Source organism: Loxodonta africana, chromosome 3 (assembly GCF_030014295.1).
Source record: "Loxodonta africana isolate mLoxAfr1 chromosome 3, mLoxAfr1.hap2, whole genome shotgun sequence".
In the NCBI taxonomy this organism is placed as follows: Eukaryota; Metazoa; Chordata; class Mammalia; order Proboscidea; family Elephantidae; genus Loxodonta; species Loxodonta africana.
In genome coordinates this window covers 9,675,733-9,682,702 of record NC_087344.1, presented here as the reverse complement: position 1 = coordinate 9,682,702, position 6,970 = coordinate 9,675,733, and positions in this window count along the sequence as shown.

Sequence of the window (6,970 nt, the reverse complement as noted above, 5' to 3'; positions counted from 1 at the left end):
CTTCTGGCAGTCCATGGTACCTTCAATATTCTTTTCCAACACCACAATTCAAAAACGTCAATTCTTCTTCTGTCTTCCTTATTCATCGTCAAGCTTTCACACGCATAGGAGGCAATTGAAAACACCATGGCACGGGTCAGGCGTACCTTAGTCTTCAAGGTGATACCTGTGCTTTTCAACAGTTTCAAGAGGTCTATTCGAGGCAGATTTGCCCAGTGCAATGTGTCTTTTGATTTCTTGACTGCTGCTTCCATGGGGATTGATTGTGGATCCAAATAAAATTAAATCCTGAACAACTTCAGTCTTTTCCCCATTTATCATGATGTTGCTTATCAGTCCAGTTGTGAGGATTTCTGTTTCCCTTATGTTGAGGCGTAATCCATATTGATAGCTGTGGCCTTTGATCTTCATCAGTAAGTACTTCAAGTCCTCTTCACTTTCAGCAAGCAAGGTTGTTAACGAGTCTTCCTCCAATCCTGATGCCTCATTCTTCTTCCTATAGTCCAGCTTCTTGGATTAGTTGCCCAGCATGCAGATCGAATAGGTAGGGCGAGAGGATAGAACGCTGACACACAACTTTCCTGTCTTTAAACCACACAGTATCCCCTTGTTCTCTTCAAACCGCTGCCCCATGGTCTATGTACAGGTTCGTCATGAGCACAATTAAGTGTTCCAGAATTCCTATTCTTCACCATGTTTTCCATAGTTTGTTATGATCCACACAGTTGAATGCCTTTGCATAGTCGATAAATCACAGGTAAACATCTTTCTGGTATTCTCTCCTTTCAGCCAGGATCTATCTGACATCAGCAATGGTATCCCTGTTTCCATGTCCTCTTCTGAGTCCAGCTTGAAATTCTGGCAGTTTGCTATTGATGTACTGCTGCATCTGCTTTTAAATGATCTTCAGCAAAATTTTGCTTGCATGTCATATTAATGATATTGTTCTATAATTTCTGCATTTGGTTGAATCCGCTTTCTTGGGAATAGACATAAATATGGATCTCTTTCAGTCGGTGGGCCAGGTAGCTGTCTTCCAAATTTCTTGGCATAGGCTAGTGAGCACCTCCAGCGCTGCATCTGTTTGTTGAAACATCTCAATTGGTATTCTGTCAACTCCTGGAGCCCTGTTTTTCATTAATGCCTTCAGCGCAGCTTGGACTTCTTCCTTCAGTACCACTGGTTCCTGCTCATATGGTACCTCCCGAAATGGTTGAACAGCAGCCAATTCTTTTTGGTGTAGTGACTCTGTGTATTCCTTCCATCTTGTTTGGATGCTTCCTGAGTCATTTAATATTTTCCCCATAGAATCCTTCACTGTTGCAACCTGAGACTTGAACTTTTTCTTCAGTTCTTTCAGCTTCAGAAAATTAGAGCATGTTCTTCCCTTTTGGCTTTCTAACTCCAGGTCTTTGCATATGTCATTATAATACTTTACTTCGTCTTCCCGAGCTACATTTTGAAATTTTCTGTTCAGCTGTTTTATGTCATCATTCCTTCCTTTCGCTTTAGCTACTCAACATTCAAGAGCAACTTTCAGAGTCTCTTCCAACATCCAATTTGGTCTTTTCTCTCTTTCCTTTTCTTTTTAACGTTCCCTTGCTTTCTTCATGTATGATGTCCTTCATGTCATTCCACAACTCATCTGGTCTTCAGTCATTAGTGTTCAATGCATCAAATCTGTTCTTGAGGTGGTCTGTAAACTCAGGTGAGATATACTCAAGAGCATACTTTGGCTCTTGTGGACTTGTTCTAATTTTCTTCAGCTTCAACTTGAACTTGCATATGAGCAATTGATGGCCTGATCTGCGGTCGGCCCCTGGCCTTGTTTTGACTGATGATATTGAGCTTTTCCATCGTCTCTTTCCACAGATGTAGTCGATTTGATTCCTGTGTGTTCCATCAGGTGAGGTTCATGTGTACAGTCACGGTTTATGTTGGTGAAAAAAAGTATTTGCCATGAAGAAGTCGTTGATCTTGCAAATTTCTATCATGTGATCTCCAGCATCACTTCTATCACCAAGGTCCCTATTTTCCAGCTACCAATCCTTCTTCGTTTCCAACTTTTGCATTCCAATCAACAGTAATTATCAATGCATCCCGAATGCATGTTCGAACAATTTCAGATTGTTGAAGTTTGTTAAAAAAATCTTCAGTTTCTTCATCTCTGGCCTTAGTGGTTGGTGCGTAAATATGAATAAGACATCTTTGCTTTTTAACACTTTAAAGAGATCTTTTGCAGCACATTGGCTCAATGCAATGTGTCTTTTGATTTCTTGGCTCATGCTTAGGTTAATCACTGCCTCACTCTATAACAATCTTCGTGCTTTTGAAGAAATGGTCAATAAAACTCTAAAGAGGGTGCTGCCAGAGGGAAGAAAGAGACTTGGAATAAAAAAATGCATGGTTCTCAAATCTCACGCATGTAATGTGAAATAACTTTGTCCTCATGTCGTCTAAGTAATTGATTATGTCGTCAAAAATACAGATCCAATTTGTTCAACAAATAGTCATTGAATACCTAAGATGTACTTTCGTCCAGAACAGTAAAGTCATTGGAAACATATTGAAAATTGAAAGGCAAGTGTATTAAAATTCACATTATGTTAAGTTTACATATTTTGTTTATGCCCAAACCAGATTTTATTGAAATTTTGTTCTCCTGGTTTTAATAGATGCTAACACATCAAGGGAGTCCCTGAGTGGTGAAAATGGTTAAGGGCTTGACTATTAATAGAAAAGTTGGCAGTTCAAATCCTCTGAGAGCTGCCTCAGAATAAAGGGCTGATGACCTCCCTTCCAAAACATCAGCCATTGAAAACCCTATGGAGCAGCTCTACTCTGCACACGTGTGTTTGCTGTGAGTCGGGATCGACTCAATGGCAGCCCTTTTTTTTTTTTTTAACTCATCAATAACATTTTCAAAATTGATTTCTGGAAAAAATTAACTATTAAAAAATACACAGAAACACGTACTTAGGGTCACACATTTTTCCTTTTGTTTCAGCCTCCATTATGACCTGATATTTTGTTCATTCTGGACTTTCTTGCATTGATTTTTATTTAAAAAAATTATATTAACATAGCAGCTATCTTGATTGTGCCCTAGTGGTGTAGTGGTGAAGAGCTACGGCTGCTACCAAAAAGTCAGCAGTTCGAATCTACCAGGTGTTCCTTGGAAAACCTATGGAGCAGTCCTACTCTGTCCTATAGCAGTCCTACTCTGTCCTATAGCAGTCCTACTCTGTCCAGAATCGACTCGATGGCACCTAACAACAGCGACAACAATCTTGATTGTGCAGGAGTCCCTGGTTAGTTAGCTTGGCTGCTAACCAAAAGGTTGGAAAATCCAGTCCACCCAGAGGCACCTTGGAGGAAAGGCCTGGCAATCTCTTTCCAAAAAATCAACCATTGAAAACTCAATGGAGCACAGTTCTTCTCTGACACACATGGGGTCACCATGAGTGATAGCAACTGTTTGTTTTTATTTTTTTTTAATCTTGATTTTTTAGGTTTTGGCGCCTCCTTAAATTTTGTGCCTGAGGCAAGTGCCTCCATCAGTTTAACCTAGTCCTGGTCCTGACTGTGAACTTTTAGCACAGATTCACAGTCTATTTTCCAGGAAATAGAATAGCATCATCAGCATCTCTTGCTTACTAACAATCTATTATCAATAATAATCTCTTAGTCATGCCTGTCTAAATGTAAAGGAAATATCATATTATGGCAGTGCCAGGTGTTCATGCCCCTACAGGAAATTTACCTTGAGAATATCCTAGAAGAGGTAATGCCCATGTATGATGGTTAATGTTATGCGTCAGCTTGGTTGGGCCATGATTCTCAGTGCTTTGGCAGTTACTGTAATGATCTAGTTTGGCAGTTATATAATGATGTAGTCATCCTCCATGATGTGATCTGATGTGATCAGCCAATCAGTTGTAAGGGGCATTTCCTCGGGGGTGTGGCCTGCATCCAATATATATATGGATGTTCTGGCAAAGCTCACTTGCTTGGTCTGGATCCGCCATTTAGCTCATCATCATGTGACTTCCGGCTCTTGGGATTTGAGCTAGCTGCCTGCTGTATTGTCTGCCGATCTTGGGATTTGTAAGCCTCTGCAGCCTGTGAGCCAGCAACCTGCTGGCTGACTTGCCGACCTTGGGTTCATCAGCCCCTGCAGATACGTGATTTAGGAGAAGCCTCCAGCCTGATGCCTGACCCACAGACTTGGGACCTGCCGGCCTCTACAACAACCTTACTTGAAGAAAAAAATTTGTAACTGTAGAAAGACTGTCAAAAATTCCCAAATCATTAAAAATAAACCATTAGAAATATAGTAATTTGAAGTTTACTTAAGGTCTACTCATGAAAAGATTACCGTTTCTCTTACTTATTTAGTGCTGCCTTAACACAAATGACGAGTGGGTGGCTTTAAAGAACAGAAGTCTATTTTCTTATAGTTCTGGAAGCTAAAAGTTCAAATTAGGGTCTCAGCAGGGTCAACTCCTTCTGTGAGCCTCTCTCACAGTATCTGGTATCTGCTGGCAATCCTGGGCATCCCTTTGCTTGTAGACAATCCTTCCATGGCATCTGTCTTCCCCTTGGGTGTGTCTCTGTGTCTGTTCTCTTTTTATAACTCGGAAGTCATGCTACCCTGCACCAGCATGGCCTCATTAACATAACAAAAGAACACTCCTATTTCCGCACAGGGCCATATTTACAGGTACTACAAAAGCCAAACCACTTGCTGTCAATTCCAACTCATGACGACCCCATGTGTCACAGTAGAGCTGTGCTTCACAGGGTTTTCATGGCTGTGACATTTGGGAAGCAGATTGCCAGGACTTTCTTCTGAGATGCCTCCAGGTGGGTTCGAACCGCCAACCCTTCAGTTAGTAATAAGTGCTTAACCATTTGCACAGCCCCAGCTATACAACATCAAATAAACTTGCCATTTTTCCTGTCAGTGTTAGACCTCTTGATCATCAATATTGAATTCTTGTTGTGCCAAGCTTCTGCGACCTTAATAATTTCCAACTGTGATAAAATTATTTTATGTGTAACTTGAAACCCTCAAGTTGCCTCTGCCCATGCTACAAATGGAGCCCTGGTGGCTCAATGGTTAAGTGCTCTGCTGCTAACCAAAAGACAGGTGGTTCAAACCCATCCAGTGGTTCCTCGGGAGAAAGACCTGGAGATCTGCTCCCATAAAGATTTCAACCTAGAAAACCCTATGGGGCAGCTCTACTCTGTCACATGGGGTCGCCATGAGCTGAAATAGACTCAACAGCGCCCAAAATCAACAGCATGCTATAAACATGGTTTATCAACACACATGTCTCAATTTACGTAGCTAGCTTTTTGACGACAAGACCTCAGATTGCCTTTCTTCCTCTTCTCTCTCTCTTAGCAAAATCTCTCCTCAGGGGTTTGTGGCTGTTGCTGAAGAAGCGTCTGGTATCTGCTCAGGCATGCATTTCCCTTGCGTGTGTCCACTTTGACCTCCTCATCAGAGCTCCTCACACGCCTTCCCCAAGTATCTGCCCCACACTGCACAGTGGTCTTCACCCGTGGCCAAGTCAAGTGAAGTCCACAGAATGCCCAGGTTCATCCTGACTTGGGCTATAAAGTCCAAAGCTTGGGGCTGCCATGGTCTTCTGGTACCCAAAGCTACTGTGCTTGATCACAGAGTTACACCTGATTTATACACACCACTGCAGAAATTAAAAGAAGTCCACGAGAGCCACAGTATGACCTTGAGTATATCCTATCTGAATTTAGGGACCATCTCAAGAATAGATTTGACACATTGAATACTAATCACAGAAGGCCAGACAAGTTGTGAGATGACATCAAGAACAGCATACATGAAGAAAGCAAGAGGTCATTAAAAAGACAGGAAAGAAAGAAAAGACCAAAACGGATGTCAGAAGAGACTCTGAAACTTGCTCTTGAAGGTATAGTAGCTAAAGCGAATGGAAGAAATAATGAAGGAAAAGAGCTAAACAGAAAATTTCAAAGGGCAGCAGTCAAGGAAAGAAAGGATGTTCTGCATTGGGCAAATGTGCTGCAAAAGATCTCATTAAAGTGTTAAAAACCAAAGATGTCTTATTCAAATTTATGCACCAACCACTAAGGCCAGAGATGAAAAGACTGAAGATTTTTTTTTACAAACTTCTACAATCTGAAATTGTTCGAACATGCATTCGGGATGCATTGATAGTTACTGTTGATTGGAATGCAAAAGTTGGAAACAAAGAAGGATTGGTAGCTGGAAAATAGGGACCTTGGTGATAGAAGTGATGCTGGAGATCACATGATAGAAATTTGCAAGATTAACGACTTCTTCATGGCAAATACCTTTTTTCACCAACATAAACGGTGACTGTACACATGAACCTCACCTGATGGAACACACAGGACTCAAATCGACTACATCTGTGGAAAGAGATGATGGAAAAGCTCAATATCATCAGTCAAAACAAGGCCGGGGCCGACCGCAGATCAGGCCATCAATTGCTCACATGCAAGTTCAAGTTGAAGCTGAAGAAAATTAGAACAAGTCCACAAGAGCCCAAGTATGACCTTGAGTATATCTCACCTGAGTTTACAGACCACCTCAAGAACAGATTTGATGCATTGAACACTAATGACTGAAGACCAGACGAGTTGTGGAATGACATGAAGGACATCATACACGAAGAAAGCAAGGGATCATTAAAAAGAAAAGGAAAGAGAGAAAAGACCAAATTGGATGTTGGAAGAGACTCTGAAAGTTGCTCTTGAATGTCGAGTAGCTAAAGCGAAAGGAAGGAATGATGACATAAAACAGCTGAACAGAAAATTTCAAAATGCGGCTCGGGAAGATGAAGTATTATAATGACATGTGCAAAGAGCTGGAGTTAGAAAGCCAAAAGGGAAGAACATGCTCTAATTTTCTGAAGCTGAAAGAACTGAAGAAAAAGTTCAA